Source organism: Sciurus vulgaris (genome assembly GCF_902686455.1).
Source record: "Sciurus vulgaris genome assembly, chromosome: 7".
Lineage (NCBI taxonomy): Eukaryota > Metazoa > Chordata > Mammalia > Rodentia > Sciuridae > Sciurus > Sciurus vulgaris.
Window position 1 is genome coordinate 15,739,053 of NC_136467.1, and position 27,713 is coordinate 15,766,765.

At 43.0% G+C, this 27,713-nt stretch overlaps 1 protein-coding gene and 1 pseudogene across 3 annotated transcripts in view; one reads left to right on the top strand and one right to left on the bottom strand.

Annotated features, from left to right (window-relative positions):
* The window catches only part of MTHFD1L (methylenetetrahydrofolate dehydrogenase (NADP+ dependent) 1 like), a 197,848-nt gene that overhangs the window by 88,142 nt on the left and 81,993 nt on the right, over positions 1 to 27,713 (bottom strand). The window lies entirely within an intron of this gene.
* Positions 2,971 to 4,644, top strand: LOC306666500 (annotated as a pseudogene). The gene has a single exon. The product of its transcript is annotated as an uncharacterized misc_RNA (transcript).

Here is a 27,713-nt window from a genome sequence, read left to right on the forward strand (position 1 = left end):
GAAAACAGTAAACGGTGACTGACAGTCTTAGTGTGCCCACAGAGCAGTTATGAGATGGTAATGCTGTAGCTTGATTCAAACTTCAAAACCCATCATCAGCTCAGAAAGAAGGGTCAGTGGATTCAAGTTGAGAAGGGACTAGCCACTCGGACCAGCACCATTATTAACCTGCACAGGAAACCAAGCTCGGGTGCAGGTGGAGAGTGAAATATGGGCAGCTTGCTGTCCATGACGAACCCCCAGGGCACTCAGATTTCTGTTGTAAAAATTAAATGGAAACAGAACAACGACAAGCACAGGAGCACTAGCAATACAAAGACGTGCTGGCAGGCACACGGGTATCTGGGGAATTCTCCAGAGAGAGGCGATTTGTAAGTGTCAAATTATTCTACCACGTCCCTAACTTACCCTATGCAAATTTTAAACTTGTCTACCATTGGTTTACATAAAAACCAAAAAGCAAAAACCAAAAAACATGAATAGCATCTCTTCCTAGGGATAACCTATAAGTAGAGGCTCGTAAGCTCTGGAACTATGGGGAACTTTAGGGACAATGTGGTCTGGCCCCGTCCTGTCTCCCCAGCCCAGGCAGGTTGTCTGCTTGAGGTAGTGGTGTGGTGCCCACTGACAGGTCCCATCCCTCTGCTGCCGGCCAGAACTCCCCGGAGCATATAGCATGCTCTGCCGCTGGGGTTCCGCTCCAAAGCGTTTTTCATTCAACGTACACATCACGGCATCAGGAACAGCCCTTCATTTCTCGTTTGACAACTGCTGAACCCCCACTCTGCTGTCTGGTACTGGCACTGTGCACCCAGGTCTCAGTAAGTAAAACTGCCAATGCATATAACAGGACAAACGTGAGAAAGATTAATCAACTACTTAATGAAAAAAGAATGTGGTTCTGGCTTTGCCCTTTTCCCTTCCTGAATTCCCTCTGGTGTTTTACAATTTTTATTCATTTACCTGTATGAAGGTAAATTAGAATTCGATGGTCTCATATTTGCTTCTGGATGTCCTTGTGCTTCAGTACATTGACGAACCCACCTCTGCAGAACCACAAACCATCAGTGTAGTTCAGTTGTTCTTGACAAGAGGCAACTCTGCCCTGGCTCCCCGGGGACATTTAGCAATATATGGAGACAGTTTTGGTTGGCCCTGGCATCTCAGAGGGATGCTGCTAGACATCCTGTAATACACCCACCCACCATCTTTCAACAAAGAATGTTCTACCCGGCATGGGAACAGCATTGAGGCTGAGACAGCCCCCTGTCCTTCAGGCAGGACAAAGGAGTCTGGGCTGTCTAGACGCTGCTTCTGAGAATATTACAAATGCATTCGATTCCAGACTAAATGACTGAACAAGCTTATGATGTTAATAAATGATTGTAACCCGATGCAAAATGAGATTCTGAATATGAAATATCCTACTAAAAATTCTGCTCAGTGCAGTTTTGATTTGCTACATTAAATGGACTTACTACAACTTGGCAGTTTCTGGTGATGGAAACTAGTGACCAGGTGACTACTAAATTAATCCCATAAGAAAGAAGGGAGGGATCCAGGAGAAACCTTTATGTGGGACAGCACAAGCGATGGCAGCTGTCAGCTTCCTGCTAAAACATACATGAAGGGGAAAAGACTACTCTAAGAAACTGAGGCAGGAGGAGAAGGGCCAAAGGTCACAGTCACTTAGCATTTTTGATGTGGCAGGCACTGTACTAACACTCTCATTTTACCCTCCACCGCTTGGGAGGGAGTTTCTCCTCCCATATAGTTTATGATGCTAAGGAGCAGAAAGTTAAAGCAATTGTTCCCAAGGTCACACAGCTATTAAGCTGGCCTGGAGATAAGGCCACTGTGACTTTGCCTGCAGTCTCTGCCCCTATCCCTCCTCCACAATGCTTTACCAATACATCAACCAATCATGCAGCATTGCTCTATTGAACTGCTGGATGGTTTTGCTTTCAATGAAAGTTTTCACACCTCATACTTCCAGAGCATTTCTATAAAAAGTAGCTCTGTATTATTTTCCTGACTGATAGGCGAGTATTCCCAGATTCCTTTTCTAATTGCAAAATGGCCCTGCTGTGATAACAGAAATAATGTGATCTAGAGTCTTCTCCTTTATAGTCTTTCTTTCCTTTTCTCTTTTACATACTTGTTTTCAGAGCAATTCTCTCTCCTAGTTCTTGGTCTATGTGTCAATCAAGATGAGTCCTGGGCAGCAGCAGGAGTGTTCGGGTGAACAAATGTGACCTCGGAGAGAGAAAGCTCCAGGGACCAGGTCCACCTGGACGTGGGGCCCAACACCAAGCAGAAAAGGCCACACAGGCAGGGCACACTCCCTGCAGTGTGAACTTCTGGGGCAGGAAGGTACTTCTCTTCCTGCTGACTAAGCAGCCAGATCCCCTTCCACACCTCAACCCTCCCATCTCTGGGTGGGGAAATGAGTGACTCCAAACTCTAGCTTGAATTTCTTTCTCAAACTGAACTTTCCATCAGCAGAACATATGATAACAGGACACAAGGCCATCACTGCTTCAGCTCTGAAATTCTCAGCTTTGCTTTTCCACTGGGGAAACCCTCCTTGGATTCTAAGGTTGAACTAAGGCAGTGAGAAAAATTCCCCTTGAGTTTTTGGCTACTTGGAATACCTGAATATTGTCATCAGAATAATAAACTGAATTTCTGTCTTGTTGTATCACCAAGGAGTCATTTATCCCACGAGTACTCAGAAGAAAAAAGAAATGAGAATGGTAGGATTTCATAGTCAGTTTAAAATGGTAATAACTTTTATCTCCATGATACATGCACTGTAAACACATGCACACACACACACACACACACACACACACACACACACACACACAAGCACAACATATTGACTACTTTTGGATATGAACCTGAATTTATGGACTGTTAGAGGTCTCACGGAAGAATTCTACCAACCCGCTCGGCTCAAAATGGGTTGACTTATTTCAGGGCGTAGCAGGCGGAAGTAGGGGTGAGAAGCGGCTGCAACGCCGAGCGGAGGAGGCAGAAGGCGGATATCGAGGAGCGGCTGGGTGGGCACCATGGCCGGAATCACCACCGTCGAGGCGGTGAAGCGCAAGATACAGGTTCTGCAGCAGCAAGCTGATGATGCTGAGGAGAGGGCTGAGCGCCTCCAACGGGAAGTTGAGGGAGAAAGGCGGGCCGGGAACAGGCTGAGGCTGAGGTCGCCTCCTTGAACCGTAGCATGCAACTAGTTGAAGAGGAGCTGGACCGTGCTCAGGAGCGTCTAGCTACTGCCCTGCAAAAGCTGGAGGAAGCAGAAAAAGCTGCTGATGAGAGCGAGAGAGGTATGAAGGTTATTGAACACCGGGCCCTAAAAGATGAAGAAAAGATGGAACTCCAGGAAATCCAACTCAAAGAAGCTAAGCACATTGCAGAAGAAGCAGATAGGAAGTATGAAGAGGTGGCTCGTAAGTTAGTGATTATTGAAGGAGGAACGAGCTGAGCTGGCAGAGTCCTGTTGCAGAGAGATGGATGAGCAGATCAGACTGATGGACCAGAACCTGAAGTGTCTGAATGCTGCTGAAGAAAAGTACTCTCAAAAAGAAGACAAATATGAGGAAGAAATAAAGATTCTTACTGATAAACTCAAGGAGGCAGAGACCCGTGCTGAGTTTGCTGAGAGATCAGTAGCCAAACTGGAAAAGACAATTGATGATTTGGAAGATAAGCTGAAATGCACCAAAGAGGAGCACCTCTGTACACAAAGGATGCTGGACCAGACTCTGCTTGACCTGAATGAGGTGTAGAGCTCCCCAGTCCCGCCCTGCTGCTGCTCCTCCCTCTGACCCTGACTTCGCCTGAGGCCAGCCAGCCTGAAGCTGACCTTGAAACTGAGGGCTGATCTTTAACTGGAAGGCTGCTTTCTCCTTTCAACACCCCCTCTACCCCCACCCCCTTGTCTTTTTCACCAAACTGTCTCTGCCTCTTCCCAGAGATTCCAGCTGGGCTAAAGGCTGAGCACTTTTGGGAACAACATTTAAGGGAATGTGAGCACAACGCAAAGTGTCTTTAAAAGCATGTTGTGATGTACACATTTTGTAATTACTTTTTTTGTTGTTACAGTAACCATTTGTAAAACATTCCAAATAATTTCATAGCTCTGAAGCAGCAATCTAATTCCTTTCTCACTTTTGGAAGGTAACTTTCCAGCCTAATCCCTATTGCCCTCTCTGTAGAGAAGGAAAAGAGGAATGGGCCTGCCTTACTGAAAGCCAAACAGAGCCCAGGGAAAGACTGTACTATGGGAAACCTCATTGCTCTGTGCAAAGTACCAGCCAAACCAGAAAGGTGATTCCAAGAGGAGTTAGCCAAATAACAAAAACCGTGCTATTCAGGTTTTGTTTTGTTTTTAGCTTTAAGGTATTTTAGACAACTTTATTCTTATTTTTTACTTATTATTATTATTATTATTTTTTTCATCAGAAATGACCAAATTAAGATGGTGAGGAAACCTCTGAGACCTTTTGTTTTTGTGGTGCTGGGGATTGAACCCAGGGCCTCTTGCATGTTCCTCAAATGCTCTACCACTGAGCCATACATATCCTTAGCCCTGAGACCAAATTTTTCTCCCATCTCTACCCCCTTGCAGGTGTTCACAGAATGGATCATGGGCCCCTTAATCTTGAGGCGACCACTTAATTGCTCTCCTGTCTCCTTGAAAAAAAAAGAAAGAAAGAAAAAAGGAAAATTATGTTTTTGCCACTGATTTAGCCATATGAAACTCATCTCATCACCCTTTTCTGGGTCTGAAGCTGCTGTATCTAAAAGTGCCATCTCATTGTGCTTTGTATCAGTCAGTGCTGGAGAATCTTGAATAGCTCGTGTACAAAACTTTTTAAATTTTATATTATTTTGAAACTTTGCATCTTTGGGGCTGGGGTACCTGGCCACCCCATCTGGCTGTGAGAGTCCTGCAGTCTGGGCTGGCAGTGTGCTGATCTTTCAACGTTTCTTTCACAATCCAATCCCCACTTTTAGATGAGGTTTCTGTGAGGTCTGTTAGGTGTACATCCTGCAGCTTATTGGCTTAAAATGTACTCTCCTTTGTTGTGGTCTCTTTGGGGCCAGTTGGGAGAAAGAGAAACCAATAGTGCAACTGTTTTGATACTGAATATTGACAAGTGTCTTTTTGAAATAAAGAACCAGTCCCTCCAACCCTTAAAAATCCTTTAAAGAAGGATTTCTTTAAAACAGAGGTGGGGAAAACACCTGTAGCTCTCATTCAGTTTGTACTTTTTATTTTCTTGCAATGAATCAGAAATAAAGAAACCATGCAGCAAGAATCAAGATGGAGGCAGGCTGGGCTTCATTCTGAACCATGTGGGTGTAATTCTGACACCTGTCTACAGGTACACTTAGGAAGAGCCAAGTTTAAAGCGACAACTCCAGCTCAACGTGGGCTAGCCTAGGAGGATTTCAATTAGCTTTTCAGCAACTAGGAGGAGACTAAGTATACCAGGATGAATCATCAAATTAACCACAAGGGAAGCTTGGTATTATTGCTACCGCTTTAAAAAAACAAAAAATAAAAAACGAAAAACCAAAACTGAAAACAAAAACCACCTGATGTAGAACATATTAACTTTGAGAATCTAACTCATCTTAAGTCCATGAAATTCTACTGAAACCTAAATCCTTTCTGCTTTTTAGAGTTTGTCTATTTAATCTATTATCCTTTTTGGTTTTTATTAAGTGTATTAGGCTCAGATTTCCATAAGTATAAAGAATCAACTGGGCATGTATTTGGAGACCTAAAGGAAGAAGAAAGAGGTATAACCAATGCTGAGGTCACCATGTGGTCTTCCTCCTCCTCTTCCTCCTCACCTGCTTGGTGAAGGCTACATTTGCGCACACGGGGGAGACTGCCAGTGGTGTAGAGAGCATAACAAAGTGACAGGGGGTGTATTTAGGGAGGGAACAAGAACAGAACCAAAGTTTAAAGAGGACACAGGTACAGCTAGACACATTTTTGGTGGCACAGTAATGGAAACTTTAAAAATACTGATAATGCCACTTTAATGTGCTTTGGTGCCAGGTTCTAGAATTCCCTTCCTCCAGAGAGTTAATTGGTTACAGACACTGAGTTGCTTTATTTGGAACCATCATTGATCATCTTGTTTTATAAAATGATTTTTTTCCAAATTTAATTTTGGAAAAAAAATGTTCAGATGAAAATTAAATTATACATGTTATTTTTACCTCCCATTAAAAAAATCCAACAGAATTAAGTTTAAGAATCCATTATCCAAGCAGTTCCTATCTCCTCGTAAGGAGAACACACATTTACTCAATGTCATGGCTGTGATCAGGCCTTTAACCCTCAGTTTTTAGCAAACAGGAGTGTTTTGTTAGTTCTGGCTGGAGGCCTGGGATTCTGGATGACCACACTGGTAGAGCTATTCTCCTGCAGGGTCTGAAAAGTGGACACTAGGAAGTTAACATAAAACAGAAATGAAACCTGCCAGGTGTGGCTACTAAGATGCCTTAACCTAACATAAGGGAAAGATGAAATACAGCATTTTTAATTAAGCGGTTTTTGAAAACATGCCCAAAAGGGAAAAAATAATCATAAATGTGAAGGGTTAAATACATTTACCTTAAAGCTTCCCAGGAAAGAACAGTATAAAAAAAGGGGGGGGGGGGCAATCACTTTTTTTGCACCACTAATACAAATTAGCAAGAGAAATGTTGACTAATGAATTTGAAAACAACGTAAGTATACCAGCATTTCTATGATTTTTAAATTACAGAAGAAAGGAAGACAGAAAGAAGATATTTTCAATTTGGATGTTGTAAGACTACACGATGTATTTACTCAAACATTAAAAAATGTAGGCAGGGTGCAGACTTTTGAGCCAAAGGCAGAGGTCCATTCATGTATTACTTTACCAGTTTATGAGTTACAAACAGCATTTTAAAAAAAGAAATAGGATAGAAGATATTGGGACAATCACACATCACACATAGTAAGCTAAGGTATATTATCTTTTTGGGTGTGGTGGTGCACACGGGTAATCTTGGAAGCTCAGAAGGTTGAGGCAGGAAGACCTCAAGTTTGAGATCAGCCTCATCAACTCAGTGAAGCCCTATTTCAAAGTAAAAAATAAAAAGGGCTGGGGGTGTGGCTCAAGGGTTAAGTGCCCCTAGGTTCAATCCCTGGTGCCCACCCCACAAAAGTATATTGTTTGAAAAGATTTGAATGTGGTCTTGCACACATGTGGTTGTTATGTACAATGTTCTTCTCTTTTAATTTTTTTAATTTGTTCTAATTAGTTGTGCATGACAGTAGGATGCATTTATACATTTTGATAGTGCGGGGGCGCCTGGCGTATAGAACTCATGCCAAGGGAATGGCTGCGCCGCCTAACTCTTTGGGGGCTTTTGCTTTTCAGGCCATCAGGGACCCTTGGACTCTGCTGCTAGGGCTGGTCCCCGGCATGATAGAGCAAACATAAATGGAGCATAATTTCTCATTTTTCTGATTATACATATTGCAGGATCACATTGGTCATGTGGTTATACATGTACCTGAGGTAATAATGTCTGATTCACTCTACTATCCTTCCTACCCCCATGCCCCTTCCCTTCCCTTCCCTCCCCTCTACCTAACCTAAAGTACTCTACTTCTGCTTGGTGTTGGTACCCAGGGCACCGGTGCCTCCCAGGAACATCAGTCCCAGCCACTGAATTTATATTTAGAGCCACAAAGCACATCACAGCCTGAAGGATGAGGAGAAACATTTTCCACCTCAAAGGGTGGATGTAGTGTTATTTTCACTGATTCTCTGACCCATTCATTTCCGCCGACTTGGAGAAAAACATACCATGAAAAGAAATGAATAATGTGAAGAGAATGTTGTGGGGCTTCTTTCCATTTTACCACTTTCCCTGCTTTGTGAGATACATTGGGAAGTTTCCCTCACTCCACCCCTGACCCCCAGCACTGGGAATTGAATCCAGGGGTGCTCTACCACTGAGCTACGACTTAAGCTTTAAAAAAAAAATTTTTTTTGGGGGGGGGGACAGGATCTTGCTAATTTACTAAGGCTGACCTTGAACTTGTGATCCTCCTGCCTCAGACTCCAGAGTAGTCGAATTACAGGTGTGTTCACCACCCCTGCCTAGGTGTCCTTCCCCAGGGTGTATCTTTCAGAGAATGTGCCTGTGGCCAGTGGTCTCACTGCCTGGAAGACACACATGTCCTGGTCCTTGTTGAAGATAAAGGAATGACCCACAGGGTTGCCCAGGTGCTGCAGTGCCAGGCGTGGGAAGCCGGGCCATGTGTGGAAGGCTGAAGGGCAAGGGCAGCTCCTCAGGGAGCCGGGATGGGAGTCAGTGCTCTCCTCCCCGGGACCTTCCTCAACTCTCACGGTCACCATGCCTAGAAAGCAGCCCGCCCAGGGAGCAGCAGATGAAAGCAGCCTCGATTCAGGATCATCACAAAGAACGAGATCCTGGCTGCCCCGGGGTCCCCTCAGCTTGGGTGCTGACTGCCGGCCTGGACGCTGTACTCTGAGGGCTGTGCCTCCTCACGCCTACTTTTGGGGGACCTCAGGCCAACATCTGTCTGGAGACATGACACCCCAAGTCCCCAGCACAGGTCTCCAGCCCACCCGAGACTCTTTTTGTGCTGAGCGGGTCTTCTGGAAGTTAATGGCAGCTTCCCCGGCTCAGTGGTGATGCACTGCTGGGGCCTTGGGCTCGGCAGGGACCAGGGTGGAGCCACAGATGTCCAGGGAGGCACCAAAGGTCGGTGACTGGGGGGAAAGGAGGGAACGCTGAGTGCTGGACATGAGGTCGCTACGTCGCTGGGCGCACACCAGGAGCGGGGCCAGGGAAGCCGACCGAGGGCTTGGTGGCTGACCCAAGTCTCTAAACTGGACCCACGGTAGCGCATTCCTCCCCTGCTGGTGTCGCAGGGCCACTCTGGGCGTGGAGGCGAGGACAGTGCTGTCTTGCTTCCGCTTTGTCCTTCCAGGAAGTGTCCTGGCAGGAGGCAGCCGGCTGCCGGTCTGGTGCCTCGGTTTGCAGAGCTGAGCAGCATGCTCCAGCGAGGCCGGGATCCCACGCTGAAAAATGTTTAAAGGCACAAACTATAAAGGACAGCCCTGAGGAAGAGGGATGACAATGCTCCTTCCTTTGGCTGAATTCCAGAGTCACTTCTGTTTATAAGATGGGTATGTCATTAGGAGAATGCCACCTGAGCTGCCCAGGTGACAACTTTCACAAGGAAAAGGTAACAAAGGATGGTGGTGATTCTCCACCCCACCTCTAAGCCCAGCCTCTAAGCCCAGAGCTGAGACTCAAGTTTGTTACAATTCTCATCTTCTATTATAAAAAGAACCCACCTTCCATTTGCCAGGACTCCTTCCTCCTCTTGGGAGGTCCCCAGCCTGGTTTTATGTCCTTATGCAGAAGACAATCTAATGAACATCCGTGTTATATAGGAAGATTCCAAGCATCTATAAATATGATTATTATATTTATTACCCTGGCCAAACACACATTAAAAACAAAGTGTTGGACCTGGGATCAGCAGTAGGGTGCTTACCTAGTCATGCAAAAGCTTGGGTTTCAATTCCCAGCACCAAAAAATAGAAATAAAAAATTTAAAAAAAGCAACCCCCAAATAAAGTTTCATTACGCCTATTGGGCTCTTGCAAAACTTCTGAGAAATCTTTCTGAAGAGCAGTTTGGGGGCTGTCCCCAGTAAAGATGGTAACCTCCATCAACGTAACAGAGGTCAGGCACTAAAGACAAATTCACATCCTGATCTTTTCAGTTAACATGATGTGCCGCATTTCCCTGTGACATTAACAGATTTCAAAATATTTATCATGTAATAGTCCACTAGGAGAGAAATTCACGGCTCACGCAAGTGCTTGCTCATCTGCGATCGTGTCCTGAACTTTCTTATAAGTGATCTCTGACGCTGTAAGAGTGGAAGGCTGCTGCTCAGTCCCGGCCAGGAACAGGTGCGCAGAGCAAGCAGAGGTCTGCTCCCTACATCCTAGCTAGCCACTGTGCAGCAGTTATCAGACAGGAAATGGAGACAGTGACAGATGACATGGTATTTGCCCAATTCTGTGTCTGGGAAAACATCTCAAACTGTGTCATGCAGATAGTTCATGACCAAGTCAGCTTTCTGTTTGAGGGAGACCATGCTGAATCACAAAATCTTAGCTCCTCTTATGGCAAGGTGTAACTTCTTAACCAAGGTTGTTGATGGGATGTAAATAGAAATGTATGTAATTTACTGGAAACCTCCTAAAAAAGGGTATGGCTTCCTTCCTCTTTCCTACTGCTTGCGATATAGCTGAGATGGCTGGGGCTTGTGCAATCATTCTGGACCACCAGGTAGCATAGAGCCTCAAATGATCCAGGAGCTGGTGTATCCACCCAAATTGCCTACCCTGAACTTCTTTTACATAAAAGAAAAGCAAGTTTCTGTTAGCTTTGGATCACCTTTATTCATGGTTCCTGTTATTTGTGAGTGAACCTAATCCTAACTGATTCATTTGTGAAAATGGAGCCTATTTAGAAATACTGTAGCACTTTTCATTTCTATCATTTCAGTTTGCACATTACTTGAACATTACACAGTGTTTTCTTTCTCTGCACAACATTAACTCTGGGAATGAAGTCAAGGTTACATTTCTAATTTAGAAGAGACGTGAGATTTGCTCAAAGTTTTGCCGATGAAAGAACTGAACTTTCAGAGCCTGAGATGTGGCCAGAACTCTTTGGTTGGTGCCCTAGAGCTACCCCACTGAAGGTAACAGAGAGAGGGTGGAGAGCAAGCTCCGGACGCTGAGTTAAATCAAGACAGCAAGCAAGGATGTGCATATCAGCTTGGAGGAGCACAAGATATAGGTGTAGGACCCCAGAGGGCTTCCTGTTCATCTGGCTTGAAAAACTGTTTTCACTCTAAATTCTACCTCCTTTGTGTCTGTATGAACAAAGAAGTGTTTTTGGAGACAAGAAACCAAAAACAAACCCAAAAACCTCTCTCTTTTTATACTTGTTTTAAATACTTTTAGAAGCTGTATTACGAAACTGCTTTCTGCCACTAAAAAGTAAATACCATCTACATTCAACCAAAACAATCAGGCAATCTTATAAAACAAACACAAAGTCCCAACAACATTGGGGACAACCCGAAAGGAGGTATGTACTGAGATTGCTGGTGTTTGAAATGCAGAATGTTTGTGTACACAAATGCCTGAACATATGAAAAACATTTAAAACTCATTAGAACATAATGGAACATTTCAGTGCTGGCTAAGGAGGTATTTTCCTTGGGGTGGGGGTTGCGGGGCATTGAACCGAGGGCCTTTCGCATGCTGGTTGAGTGCTACTACCACTGAGCTACACCTCCAGATTTTGTTCTGTATTTTATTTGGAGACAGTCTCACTAAGTTGCTGAAGCAGGACTCGAACTTCTGATTCCCTCCCTCAGCCTCCTGAGTTGCTGGGATTACAGGCGTGCACCGCTGTATCCAGCTGGAATAATGAGATTTTGGTGAATGAATAAGCCACTTTCACTGCCCCTGGGAAGCAGGCTACACTGGAAACCACTGAGAAAACTCATGGTTTGAATCATTTCCCCACTTCCGTTTGCAGAGAGAAAGTCCTGACCCCTGCTCCATCTGCCTGACTTGCCCTGCCCAGCTATTTCTTGCATGTCCCAAGGGACATGCAAGAGTGTGGGCAGCTAAGCATGAAAGCCATCCACACTGCTAGGAAGTAGTTTAAAAGGCCTGGCCCACTAAGCAACCCTAGTGACATCCAGACTTGGCTGTAAAATAGGCAAGACTTGACCACATGCTAACCACGGCTGCCAATCTTGGTGATAACTTCCGTCTCCCTCTTAGATTACAGGCCCTTATTTCCTCCTTTCCTCCTCCAGTTCTGCCCCCACGCACAACTAAGAAACATCAACATTCTGCCATAATTGCTTCAGATCTGCTTTTCAGAGAATTTAAGGCACACTGAGCTGAGGCCTCCCATGCCCCTGCCTGGGTCCTTCTTCTAATTCCCTCCCTTCTTCCCAAGGCACGACTCTTAGGACATTGAGGCTTATGCCAAACACGTCTGCATATTTTCTGTATGTAAGTGTACAGAGAGTACGGTATTTCATTGTGTGCACTGGGACATCACACAGGGTCCCCGACTGAGAGAGTCTGAAGTGATTGTCCAACCTCACCATGCTGCAAAAGCATCTGCATTCAGCAGAAACCATACTTTTTTGAATTTTCATCCTTTCTCAGGTTAGTGATGTGTCTTGAGATGCTGGGCCAGCAGTAAGCTACTGTTCCCAGTCAGACACAGGGGACCTATGACCACGGGGGAAATAGATGACACTCCACAGCATGCTGTGTGGCTCAGGTAGGTGCTGAGCAGGACAGGAAATGCATTTTTGGCTTCCGATATCCTCAGCTTACGATGAGTCCATCAGGACATGGGTAGAACGCTTGCAGATACAATTCCACCAACTGCTTTGCCACTCTGTGTTTCTGAGCTCTGGCCTTGTGGCTGATCCCAGAATGCACTGCGGGCTGCACATCAGGCACGTGCCTAACGGGCATGGAGTCCTCTCCTGGGAAGCCAGCCCCATTAGAGAGCATGTGGCCTCTCCTTCCTGTTACTCTGCTTCAGGATGGTGGAGTGATTCATTTGATGTGGAACAGGGGTTGGAAAGAAGCGCCATCTTAAAGTGGAGTCCTGGTAACAATAACTTGTCTGCAAAATCATTCAGAAAGTCCTGGTGGACAGGAAGCCATACAAACTCTCCTCCATTAATTTTAAAGACACTGAATATCAGACTCCAATCTGTCTTCTCTGTCCCATCTCTGTCTGGGCTATCAGAACTATCTGTGACTCTCTGAACACAGATCAATTTCCACCTCCTGTCCTCCTTCACTGGATTATATCTTAACCATTCTGCAAGGCTTGCTCAAATGCCATCTCAAGAGAGTCTTACTGGACCTAAGATTACTGTCAATCTATCTCCACTGGTAATTGAAAGCATAATATTTCGGATGAACATTTATTATATTCCACTCCAAAATATGACCTCATCTAATGATGAAACTTGCCTCCCCCACCTCTCAAAATACATGAAACCACCCCAGAATCTATAAACACCTCCCATTGACACTCATTGCTCGTTCTAGGCACATGGGAGAGTGCATTTCTCCCTGTCTCTGTGTTAAATTATAGCCGATTTTCCAAATCAATTCTTTCTTTTTAAAAATATTACAAAAAATTCACATTAACTAAACATTTCAGAATACCAGACTACATAAAATGCAAGTATGATCCTGGTCTCCACAGGGAAGTAAAAGGGATCATCTGATATATATCAAATATTTTCATTGCATATACAGATACACATTACTTTAAAAAAAAATTCTTCTAATTAGTTATACAACCTTACTTTAAAAAACTGGAAATGCTACAAATACTGTTTTTAAAGCAACTTCATGTTTTACTTTTTATATGATGAACATCTTTCCTGTTATTTTTTATTCTTTTTAACAGCCTGAAGTCATACACAAAATTACGTTTGGCCCTTTTCTTGAAGTTTTATGTTTTCCTTCTTACATGAAAGTGTAACATATGGTTATTCTGAGAACACTGTGGCATAGAACTCTAAAGTTTACGTTTGAAGATTATGAGCCAGGGCCTGGGGTGTAGCTTAGTTGTAGAATGCTTGAGACCTTCACTTTGATCCTCAGTTTCACCAAAAGGAAAAAAAAAAGTCTGTCAACTGTCCCAACACCAGGTAATCAGAGATCCATCCATTCACTACTAATTTGAAAAATCATCTTTATCAAATTATTTTCTACATTTAATGGAATTATATATCAATTTAAGGACACTTGGATGCTTTTTTTTTTTTTTTTTTTAATTTCAGTCCTTTTGGTCTACCCCTCTTTATTACTGTGTCAGTATTCCCTGTTCTAACATACATTACCCTGTTTTCCTTTCTGAAGTTAGGTATGGCATCCATCAATATTCCTACAGGTTTTTATTGTTATTTTGGAATCTAGACAAATGCTATTACCTAGCTTATACCTTTCACAGCTTTGGTGGTAAACACAGCACAGGATAGCACAGCAATTTCACAATATTTACTGTTCATTTAACAGATGAATGAAGATTGTTTAACACTAAATATTCCCATAATATACCTCCCAGAACATGAGATATACCTGATTATTTATGCAGGTTTTGCTGTACTTGCCTTTCCATAAAACTTTAGACTCTTCTTTCTATATGTTCATTCCTTGTTAAATTAATTCCTAGGTATGTTATAGTTTGAAGGACATAAAGCAATGAGATTATTTTCCCCATTCAAGTATCTGTTTATTGCTGATACGAAGGAAAACTATCAACTTTTACATATTTACATTTTATCCAAGTAGCAAATGAAATGTGTATGTAGTTAGTATGTAAAATAAATCTGTATGAAATTATTGTGTAAAATAAATTTTTAGCTGACTTTCTTGAATTTTATAGGTATACAATCATATATAAACAGTGGAAAAGTTTTCTCTTTCTCCCCACTACTGACACATTTTTATTGTGCCTGCTCAATTTCAGTGACTTACAGAGTCATGATGAATAATAGTGGTGATTAAAGTATTCCTCTCATACCCCTAAATAAATAAATAAATATATATATATACACACACATATTAGGTGTGCCCAGAGGGCTATACTGCTTATGAGGATGCTGATTGTTAATTTCTGCTTTTCGATTTCATTTTAATTTTTCTACAGCATGAGGTTTATATTTTTCTTTTTAGATAGACCTGACAGGAGAGTGTATTTTGAAATATTATACATATGTGCATAACTTTTTCTAATTAAAATTCCATTCTTTGATGCCTCTTTCTTTCCCAAAAGTTATTTTTTCATTCTGCTTTATTGTGGACTAGATAACCAAGTACTTTGTATTAAAACGGTACTTTTAAACAACAGGTAGTTTTTAAAAATTTTTTATTGCTATGATGTCAATACAAATAGTATTGAAGTATTAATGGTGAAAATATTTGAACATTTATTGCTGCAACTACCTACAGGCTTGCAAGTTTTAGAAAGTCCTGTAACAATCTGCTTCTCCCATTTACCACTGGGCAAAGAGGAAGTGAAGGGCAGGTATGGTGGCCCATGCCCATAATACTGGCTACCCAGGAGCCTAAGGCAGGAGAATTGCAAGTTCAAGGACAGTCTCAGCAACTTAGTGAGGTCCTGTTTCAAAATAAACAGGTCTGGGGGTGCGGTCCAGTGGTAGAGAGCTTGTTTAGTATGCAGGAGGCCCTGGGTCCCATCCCCAGTACTGCAAAATTAGGGGGGAAAAAAAAGTAAATAAGTCCCTCTCCAAATCTAGTAAATTACTCTCTTTTGGCTAGTTTCTCAATATTCCTTGCTAAAAATTCTGTTTTCTTTATATACAAACATCACAGTAGTTTCATTACACCAAACACTGCAAAAAAAAAAAAAAAAAAAAAAGAAAAAAAGAAACGACCTCACATAATTGCAATTTGCTGAACTGTAGTTTATATAGGGATAAGGTAACCTGACTCTTTTTCAGTACACATGCTGGATGTTCTTGGCAACCATGGGGTAAAATAGCAGTCGTACAATGTAATGCTAAAAGTCATTGTGCAAGAGATTTTTTTTCAAAATTCCTTAAAAAGCCTATGTATTTGGTGAATTTCAAAACAAGTTTAACCTCTGGACTACATTTTAAAATTATTTTATGTTAACTTTCATAGCACTAATCTCTGCATGGCAATGTTTTGACAAGGATCTGATTTGAACTCCATGTTTTATGATGATAAGCAGAACACTCTGAGTACATTGCTTAGTGTCTACATAAATCACAAGCAGGGATGGGCCAGAGAGCTCACTGAAAATAAATTTGCATTTTATAGTACATAAAGAAACGGTCAAGGTCAGGTTAGACATTCCTAAATTTCCAAACTTCTTTCAAAACTTTTACTTTTTAAGTTTTCTCTTTAGATTAATTTAACTACTGCTTCAACAAACCCTGTGGCTAATATGCTTAGGTTCACCATAAAAAAGCCTGGTGGCGATTTAGACATGTTTACCTGCAGATCAGTCATTCAGTCGCCTGCTGCGTACTATTACCTTTTCATCACACAAACACTTATTTAGTGCCTATTATATGCAACGCGTAGGGCTTCACGAGGACAGAACAAAATGGAAGTGAACACTGAGAGGTACTTAGCACAGCAGGGGCAGACAGATGTTGGGGCTGAGGTTGGTTCAGATCCCTGCTCCCCCTGGTGCTGGCTGCTTACTCTGATGCTTGGTGTTCCACCTGGACCACGGGGGTCACGCTGGTCACTACCTCGAAGGGCTGTTACAACCATGAAATGAGTCAGCACACGTAAAGCCCTGAGCAGGCGCTGAGCAAGTCCCCAAGGAAGAAAAGTGACCTCCTTACAAGACCCAGCCATGGCAGGAAGTGCCACATGCCTAAGGGACCCCACGTCCACCATCCACACCACACCTTTCTGTTAGGCCACAGAGCTTTCTGCAGCTTTACAGATGGGCATGGAAGGGTCACCATAGAGAGGTACCTCCCGTGGGGGCACAGATGGTGCCGCAGGGATGAAGAGAGACAGCCATTTGACAGGGGTCGCCAGGGACACTGCACATCTTACAGCACACAGGACAGCCCCACAGAGAGTCAGCCCGTGACACAGGCGGCTTTTCCATGAGATTGGCTAGGAGTTGAAAACAGTCCAGCCCAATGGCACACACCTGTAATTCCAGCTAGCTGGGAGGCTAAGGGAGGTTGAGGCAGGAGAATCACAGGTTCTAGGCCAGCCTGTGCAGCTTAGTGAGAGACCCTGTCTCCAAATAAAGATGAAAAGAGCTCAGGCTGTCGCTCTGTGGCAAAGCCTCCCTGGGTTGAATCCCCAGTATTAGAGGAGAAAAGAAAGGTGGAAGAAAGGTTGTAAAGCAAATGCATTATAAAAACTGCCCAATTAAGATCTGCATTATTGACAAGGACTTGGTAAATAAATTTAGAGGAAAAATCAGACGTCAAGTTATCTGGACCTATGGACAGCATTGGCTAAAACTAACATATACTAAATGACTTAGCTACAGTATTTTTCAAAAAGTTTCTGGTTTCTCTATCCTTGCGGTGATGGTCTTTCTCAGATAAGGAGTCAAGTCTCTAACATTTAGATTAGCATCCCTTTTGGCACCAAGAGTGTATGTGAAGTGTTAAATATGCCGGTTGAATTTAAGAAGATATAGTTTTATTTTATTTTTTTTCCTTCTTTTGATACTGAGGGTTGAACTCGAGGGTGATTTACCACTGAGCTACATCCCGGCTCTTTTTATTTTTATTTTTAGATGGGGTCTCACTAAGTTGCTTAAGGTCTCACTATGCTGCTGAGCCTGCTTTGAACTTGCAATCCTTCTGTCTCAGCCTCCGGAGCCTGAGATTACAGGTGTGTGCCACCACACCTGGTGATGTGCTTTTACAATGTTTAATGTAAAAAGTTCTTTGCATTCTTTCTCACAATTTTGATGTTTAAAATTTTTCAATTCTTTTGCATTCCAGAGCAGTTCAAGGACTAGAAGATAGGGAGATGCACTGGCATGATACGTAGCTGTGAATCTGCTAGCTTCCAAGGCTACCAGCTTTCTTCCAGGTTACCAGGAAACACTTTTATTAATATTTTTAGTTGTACGTGGACACGACCCCTTTATTAATTCATTTATTTTTATGTGGGGCTGAGGATCGAACCCAGTGCCTCATACATATGAGGCAAACACTTCACCACTGGGCTACAACCCCAGCCCACCAGGAAACATTTTTAATGAGGTTTTCTAGGATTCTCTAACTTGAAGGTGGGTTTTCATAATAGTCAGAGACCCTCAGGTTTCTCAGCCCACCTCTGTAGAAAATGGTCCTAGATGCCTCTGTATGAACACACTCCAACAGTAGTGTAGTAGTTAGAGTCACCAATCTGATTGTTGCATGAACTTCATTAAAAAAAAAAAAAAAAACAGCTGGGGATGTAGTTTGGTAGTTGAGTACTTGCCTAGCATGCACGGGACTCTGCCTTCAATTTCTAGCACTGCAAAAGAGGTTTTAAAAAATTGTGCTTGTACTGATATTTACTTGAAGGAGGGAGTAAATGCGAAGGTTTGTCTGGGAAGTACTGCAACTTGAAGTGCAGTGGTAGCTGGCCTCCAGCTGCACAGTTTGTGCCAGAGTCATGCTTTTTCCAGCACCACTTTACATCAGGTAGGGATTGGAGAAACTGAGGTTTTGTTAAGTGAACAAACCAAGGTCACAGACAGCACACCGCCAAAAGTAATTCAAATCCCAGGGACTGGAGCCTGCAACCTAATATGCTTAGCAACTCTGAAGCAAATGATCTCCATTATCCACATTCTTATGTATAATAGAAGAAAATGACCAATAAATTAGTATATCAGAATGAACCCCAAAATATTATTCTAATGTAATTCCACTGAAGTTTTGAAAAACCAGGTTATAAAAGTTATAGGTACCATGGTGACCTTTAAGAAATCCTGTTTCTAGGTTTTTTAATTGTAGTTTATGAAATATTTGATACCCACAAAAAATATGTGTAAGGTAGCAGCAATTATAAATCAGAATGTCATCAATACACATGATTGGGATGATGAGTAGTTTCAGTGGGGAGATGGAGAGGTGGGTCCAGAGAAGGCCCTGAACTCTAATGGTTAAGATCCTAAATACTCCATGGAGAAAAATAAATAGAAGCTAGGTCTCTCATCTAAAAGTCTTGTTATTTTATCACAATAAAGGGGAAAAAAGGAAGTTTGGTGATTACTTGACATTTGTTTTGTATTTTTCTTCTGAAAATCAACTCTAAAAAACTGCTACATGATGTACTGCTTATATTGAGCCAGGCTGCAAAATCTGTCTCCATTATCCTGAAGAGAGTTTCCTTCTTGTGTCATAAATACCTTTGGATGAGTTTCATATTTAATAAGCATATTAGCAACCCAAATGGGACCCATTTGCCTCTATTCAAGAAGTAAGCTGAAGGCACTCCAGGTAAAGAAATCTTACTCAGAGAATCTTGCAAAAAGGGAAAAGTACATGGACAATACAGAATCTGATCATAAAATTAAACCTCTCTTTTCTATTTTTGGCACTGGGGGTTGAACACAGGAGGCCACACCCCCAGACCTTTCCAAACTTATAAGGGAACTTTAATGACAAAAGGTCAGAACTGGACTCCAACAGTTCCTAGGATGGACAAGAGGCAGCAAAACTGAGACTTTAGCTTCCTGGGGAAGTTATACCTCTGCTGAAGCTCAGCAGCAAGAGTAGGAGAGCCAGAGAGAGAAGATGCTTAGAACACCTAGAAAAAGAGCTGACTACACCTGTTTAAGCCTTGGACACTGCAGGACCCAGAACAAGCGAAACAACGTTCCTGGCTGAATTAGATTCTAAGATGACGCAAAGACCTAAAGATAAGAGGCAAGTTTTGTAAGATAATATAGAAGATTATATTTCTGACTCCCCAAAGGGGAAATCATCTGAGAACAAGGGGAGAAAAGAAAAGGTACAATAAATATATTTAAAAGATAAGCCCCATGTGGGAGAAGATATTTATAGCACATAATGGCAAGATATTCACATTTGGAATATATGAAAGACTTCTATGAGTTCTTAAGAAAATAATAAACAGTACAGTAGGAAATAGACCATTCATGATTGCCTGGAAATACCGCGAATGTGTTTAATCTCACAACTATAAAGAAATATCATTTCACTACTATTGAATTGGCAACAGCCAAAACAAAACAAAACAAAACCAACCACCCTAATGATACAAGTTTTGGGAACAATGTGGAGAAACCGGAAATGCCATAAACAGTGATGGCAGTATATATAAACTGCTATAACTAGGGGAACAGTTTGGCTTGTCCCTTCCATTGATTCTGAGCACACCTTCCCACTCCCGAAGCTCGCTCCTCACTATCCACTCTGAACACCTTTTGCACATCTTCTCAGAGATGTGGACAAGAATGTTCCTGAAGCATCATTTGTAACAGCAGTCACTGGAAGCAACCTGAAGCCCCTCAACAAACCACAGGCAGATGCACGTGCTATCGTCATACAAAGGAAATTGCACTGCAGGCAAAACGAGGCTCCTTCATCACAGGAACATGAATCCATGCGAAAATGTAACACTCAGCCAAAACCACCAAGTTACACAGCAGGGGCAGCAAACTTCAGCCTATAGGATGAATCTAGCCTGCCTCCTGGGTTCGCATGACCTGCAAAGTTTTTTTTTTTTTTCCTTCACATTTTTAAATATTTCAAACAAAATAGAATAGCAGTAATTCATCATGTATTAAAACTATATAGAATTTAAATGTCTGGGTCCATAAATAAGATGCATTAGATCACGGCCACACCCATTCATAAACAATGACTAGCTAATGAATGTAAGTTTTATCTGTGACTGTTTTCTAAATTGAGTATTCGTGACAGACTTTTTGACCCACAAAACATAAAATATTTCTCTTGCTTTTACACAAAAGGTTTGCTGACCCCTGTTATAGAACAACAAAATACAAAAAAGGTTGAACATCTGTGGTTCCCAAATTATGCACACAGGTGTCAAGAGGCACGGTTTCAAGCTCAGAGGACCTGGGGGACATTTCACTTTTCTTTTGATACTGGGGATTGAACCCAGGGGCCCTTTAATCACTGAGCTACATCTACCACACTTGTTTTTTATTTTAAGATTCGAGAAAGGGTCTCACTAAGTTGCTGAGGGCCTCACTAAGCTGCCCAGCTGACCACATTTTACTTTTTAGAGGGCAACACAGCAACAGTCGACAGTCACTGGATGCTGAAAGTCCTACCCCTCTGAGGTGGTTCACCGCGTCCACATTACTGCCTTTCCAGTGACAATGTATATTTTCCAAGTTAAATTTGAAGAGGCCACTACAGTCAAAAGCAAGAACTATGTGAAAATCAATATGGAACAGGAAATTAGGCTGGAAGTGTGGACTGGTTCCCAGAGTTGTTTGTGCCCAACAAGAGCACACATCTCGTTAATGAAGGATGTTGGTTATTTAAGAATAGACGATGTTATTTTTTCCTTTTAATTGGTATGTATTATTTTTTAGACAGCTACTAAGTTGTTAGGACATAAATGCCCATGAAGTTGTTTGGATCTAACTACTTACTAAATGGAAGTATTAGCTATTTCTTTTGGCTTGGGGGGCTCCCCCCCCCCCAAAAAAAAAAAAGCAACTACTAAGTCACTAAGGGTGTCATGAACAGATGTTTGGAAACCTTTGTTGCAGATCTTTGTGGATAAGTACATGTGTGATACGAGCATAAACATACATTCAGAAATGGTACCTATAAATCAGAAATGATGACCCTTCAAAGCAGGAGAGTGGTTCCCACTATGGAAGGAAAAAGAATGGAATCCGGGGAGGTGTCTTAGTTCGTTTTCTGTTGCTATAATAGAATATCTAAGCCTGGGTGACTTATAAAGAAAAGAGGTTTATTTTGGCTCAAGGTTCTGGAAATCCCGAGGTAGACATCAGGAACCAGCATCCTCTTTTCCTGTGGCGTGGGCCTCCTGGTGGAAAGTGGAAAGGCAAGCATGTGTGGGCAGAGGCAAAACTGAGGGTAGCCTTGCGGTAACTAACCCAGACCCTCAAGAATGGGGACTGACGACTATGGAACAGCACTAATGCATCCACGAGGGCCCCACACCCCTGACCCTAACCCTCCCATGCCTCCCGCTCTGTGGGACTGAGCATCAACCTGAGTTCTGGTGGGACAGACCGTGTTCGACCCAAAGCAGGGGAGCTCACAGGAACTTCAACCACATCTTTAATTTCTTATTAAAGATCAAAACCAAAAAGAAAATCAAAAAAACCAAAACCCTAAAGTACACATAGCAATATATCAAATATATAAATATATATATATTTGATGATGCTGAATGGCAGGAACATAGGGATTTGTATTTTAAGTTATATGCATTCTTAAATAGTGTACAACCTGAAAAGTTCCCTTAAAAAATTCTTTTTAAGGGCCAAGGAGAAGATGTTTAAAGAAAAGACAGCGACTCTAGACAAAGCATAGTAGGTAGAACAGAAGCCAGTACAGATAGTGAGGGGAGATGAGATTTGGCACCGAGGACAGAAATCAGACCCGGGACAACCTCAAACAGCCTCCCATAGAGTCTGGCTTTCCTGAACACAGTGTTAAAAGTGTCACCTCTGAATAGAGGTTCCCTGAGCTGGCATGGACCTCCAGCCAGCTCTCTACTAGGTCACCACTTATCCTTGATGTAATTGTGAACATGGAGTAATCACAAAAAAAGTAAGTTATAACAAAGTGAAGCCCAGGCTGAGATCAGCGTGTTTAAATAATGGCCATAGGCTGAAGCCCTGGAGCATTCAAGCTCACAAACTGAACTCGAATTTTTTTTTTTTTTTTTGGCGGGGGGACTGGGGTTTGAACCCAGAAGTGCTTAGCCACTGAGCCATATCTCCAGTCCCCTTTTTATTTTTTATTATGAGACAAGGTCTCACTAAGTTGCCCAGGCTGGCCTCCAACGTGCGATCCTTCTGCCTCAGCCTCCTGAGTCGCTAGGATTACAGGCATGCACCACCAGGCTCAGCTCAGATTTATTTTTAAAAGGGTGGATGAAACTACAGGAATGTTTAGTTTGGTCTGATTTTCTTCTACAAAAATGAAGGCATATTTAAAATGCCATAGTCTCTGCTGTACCATCTGTAAGATGGGGATAAGAACTGACTTCCACAAGACTTAAGAGTAAACAAGAAGATGTGAGGGCCTTGGCATAGGCCTAGTGCCCCAGAAAATACAACACGGCCTGTTCCCCAGCCCTACTGAGCATTCCTTGGCACTATGGTTATTCATTCAGATCTCCAAATCCTAACCCTGAAACGTTCCAGGCAGAGCTCCGGCACGGGCTGTGGGCGCTGGTCTGGCACTTCTCTGCTGCACGTGCAAATGCCCAAGCACCCGAAGCATGCAGCCCAGTCTGGGCAACTCCCTGTAGAGGGCAAAAAGGCTTGGGACCACCGAGGTGGCTTCCTGACAAGCACTTTGGGACAAGGATGACTGATGTCGAATGTGGATGGGGCATGGAAAGCCACCTGAGCAAGAGCAGGGTGAGGAATAAGGTTACGTGAGGCCAGAGACATGCGGCCAGCTCTTTATCCTTCCTGAGTCACTGTGCCCTCGGGGAATCTAATGAGAATCGTGGAGCCTTTCTTTCGTTTCAAACAGTAAGGCACGTGGGCAAGCCGGTATTTAATAATGGGAGGGGCTGTGGACTCCCCGAGTCTATCCACAGATTCCTTGTGGCTGTGACTCTCACTCGGGACCCCTGGCTATGAGGACCTATGCGTGTATACTCCCCAGCAAAGGTAAGGTTTCTGTCTGAAAACTGGAATCCAAACCAACGAAGGGTAGAAAATGAATTTTAAAAATCTGGGGTTCAAGGGGCTGGGGTGTAGCTCAGTGGCAGAGCACTTGCCTACCATGGGCGAGACTCTGAGTTCCATCCCCAGCACTGAAACACACACACACGGTTCATGTGTTGTTTGAAATTCACACAGTTTAAATATGAAATAAGTTTAAAAATCCAAAAACTCAATGTCATCTTTCTTTTTCTTGTTCTTTGAAAAAATAACACACCCTTAGGGCTTGATGACACAGAAAGGTCTGCATTTTTAGCAGGGGAGGAAGGTTGAGTGGACACCTGCGAGCTCTGGTGACTCCCAAATAGCCATTATGGTGACCACAGCTCTTTTCTAAAAATTCATTCTTGTGAAGCACTTTGGTCCGGTCTGACACATTCCTGCCGTTAATTAAATAGGGGCCACTCGTAAGTCTAAATGGACTATTGATTCCATTACCTTAGAATGATTATTCAGAGTAGACAAAATAATTTCATCCTTGTATGTGTCGGGATAGAACTAAAAATCAGACTGAAGATTCGTGACTCAGCAAAAGCAGAAATATGGAGAGAACCCGAGCCAGGAGGCGCGTCCCCTCCCGAGGTCCTTCATTCATCCACACAGGACTTGGGCTCCTCGGCGCATGGCACCAGTGCCGAGGTGCTGGCAATAGTCTGTCCTTTGCACCTCACTGTCATTTACTGGCAGAGACACATCTTATACCTCTGATTCTCAGCTCCTACTTCTAATGCTTGACCTATAGCGGAAGCTTGGCAAATGTATACTGAAACATTTCAGAGGACTAAAATATGTTTTCAGTTACTTTCTTTCCTACATAGAAATGAAATCGTTGAGTCATTTGTTCATTTTCAGTTTTACACAAAAATTCTGCCAGAGGGGACTTTCCAAATGCTTCATCCATTTTTCTGTTAGTTACCACTGAGCCACCTGCCCAGCCCTATACGATACCGAACACTGATCATGTCTATTATCTCTGCAAATGTTTCCTCCCAATCTGTCGCCTGCCTCTTCACCCTGTGTCTTTCGCCATGCAGAGTATTTTTTATTGGCATTCAAATTATCAATCTTTTTCTTAAGAGATCTTCCCTATGATGAGGCCATAAAGACAATCTCCAATAAACAACAGTTTTTAAAGGATATAAATTCCTCGTGAGACTTCTGATAAACTTTATGCCTACTGCATTTAATTTCTGTAAAGCATGTTAAAATGGGCCTCTATTGGTCTTGATTTTATTCCAGATGCCAAAGTGATGTCAAATGCTCACGTGCCAAAGGATAATGCTAGCTGATCTAGTAGAATTTGCAAAGCACCTGTCTGAAAATAGATTTTGCATCCTTCAGCCCAATAGCAACCTCAAGATTTCAAAAGGGTTGACAAGGTTAGAACCCGGAAAAGAATATCTTCAAAGAAAATCATATAATGCACCAAATGCAACCCCCTTCCCACCACCCAGAGGAAGGGGGCTGCTTCCCCCTTTCCTCCAAGAGGTGAGGGTGGCTTCAGAAGACAAATCTCCTGGCAGCAGTCAAAGGTCTGCAGCGCCCGGAGACCAGGAGTAGAAGCAGCGGAACAATTGTCTAAAGGTGACACTGGCCAGAGTGTGGGGGCCTCAGTAAGTAGGTTGGGTAGGTACCACCAATGCCAGAACTTCAACCTGCAGGGGCCAGGGCAGCCTGAGAGAAGACACGGGTGACAGAAGTCACCACCTTCCCTTCCTGCTGTCAGAGGAAGAACAATACGGAGGAGGAAAAGAGTTAAATCTGAAAGAAATTTGGAGGTTTTGGTTTTTATGTAAGACTGGACACACATTTTTTATTAAAATGGCACTATTCTTGTGGCTAAAAGTGAGAAAAGGAATTCAAAAAAATTTTAGAGGGATCAAATAGTACCAGGGAGTGAGAAGGAACTACCACACATTTCACCCAAGCAGGGAAGAACAACCAGCCCACTTCACGGCAGGCCCAAGCAGGCAGACTGGCCTGCTGACCACACCCTGTTCCCCCTGTCCAACACACAGGCTTTGGGGCTGATGTGCCAATGGAAAGCAGCATCCATGTACTCCTTTGTGAGAACTTAGCACTGCAGGGCTAGAGTCCTGTGGTCTGAACGCGTTTATATAAATCACATATTTACACATAATAGACTATGCTTTTTAGACATTAGAAGTGGCATAAAAGAGCTACTAATACACCCATGTGTGTGCGTAGCAACAGTATTCATAGGAGCCAAGAGGTGGAAGCAACATTTTCAAATGTCCGTCGATGGATGAGTGGGTAGATAAAGGGTGGTAAATAATTAAGTGGATTTTTTTTCCTACCCTAAAAAGGAAATTCTGATGCATGCTACAACCCGGATGAACCTTGGGGACATTCTGCTAAGTAAGCAAGCCAGTCACAGAAGGACAAAAAATGCCTGATTTCACATACATGGAACACCCAGAGGAGTCACATCCACAGAGACAGTGGGCAGAATGCTGGATGCCGGGAGCTGAGAGGAGGAAGGTTGGGAAGCTCGGGAAGCTCGGGAAGCTCGGGAAGCTCGGGAAGCTTGGGAAGCTGGGAAGCTGGGAAGCTGGGATGGGAATGCTTAATAGGCACAGGATGCAGGTTTTGTGAAAGGAAAAGAGTTTTGGAGATTTGGCTGTTCAATAATGTCAATGTACTTTGCTGATGAACTTGTGCATTTAAAAATGGTCAGTGATAAGGTAAATTTATGTGGTGTATAATTTACAAATAAAAATAAAATTAGGCCAGGCGCTGTGACACGTTTGTAATCCCAGCAGCTCCGGAGGCTGAGGCAGGAGGATCTCGGGTTCAAAGTCAGCCTCAGCAGTGGAGAGGTGCTAAGCAACTCAGTGAGACTCTGTCTCTAGTAAAATACAAAATAGGGCTGGGGATGTGGCTCAGTGGTCAAGTGTCCCTGAGTTCAATCCCAAGTACCAAAAACATCGTCCTCTCTGACTAAGTTAAAATGGGAGAAAGTTATTGTGAGGAGTAGCCAAGCATGATGGGGTGCTGTGCCGAGACTAGGTATGCACGCCTGGTCTCATTTAACCCTCCTTTTAAACCTAAGAGGCAAATCTTCCCAAAAGCCCCATTGCACAGGTAAGGAAACCAGGGCATGGAAGGTGAACTTGTCTAAGTTTACAAGACTTGAAAGTTGTTGAGCCAGGTACTCTAACTCTAAGTCCTAAAACTAACCTAAAACTCTAACCTAAAACTAAACTCTAACCTAAAACTAACCTAAAACTCTAAGTCCTTGGATCAGTTGGTTGGCGCTGAAATCTCTCCTACTTATAGCCTCTTACACTAAAAGGGATCAGGGAAATAACTAGCATCGATGCTGACATTTACAGCTTCCTGTTTGACAAATCACTTTCTCACTGGATATTACTTACTAAAATACTGTAACATAAGTGATCTCTTCTTGTCATAAGAGGAAACTGAGCCTAGAGAAGCAAAATTAGTTGCCTCAAGAGCCACACTAGAGCTGGGCGTGGTGGCTGTAATCGCAGCAGCTTGGGAGGCTGAGGCAGGAGATTCACAAGTTCAAAGCCAGTCTCAGCAAAAGTGAGGTGCTAAGCAATTCAGTGAGACTCTGTCTTTAAACAAAATACAAAATAGGGCTGGGGATGTGACTCAGTGGTTGAGTGCCCCAGTGCCCCTGAGTTCAATATCTGGTACTACCACCCCCCAAAAAAAGTCATACTGGGTGTGGGGGCTTTGATCCCATACCATTTTTTTGGTAGTGGGGATTGAAAACAGGAGGGCTTTATCACTGAGTTATGTCCCCAGTCCATTTTATTTATTTATTTTTAAACTTTTTGACAGGGTCTCACTAAACTGCTGAGGCTGGCCTTGATCTTGCAGTCCTCCTGCCTCTCAGCCTCCTGGATTGCTGGGATTACGGGCAAGCACCACCACACCTGTGACTTTTAACTCTGTCCTTGGCCGCCCACACATATCACCTCCTCTTCTAGTCCCACTTCTCATTTTGCAGATGAGAATCTCTGAAAGAAACGTACCCAGAATCGATGGCTTGCCAAGGTCACACAAAGAGCTAGCATGCTCTGTATACATCCTCAGGCACCTTTAAAGATACTTTGCCATGA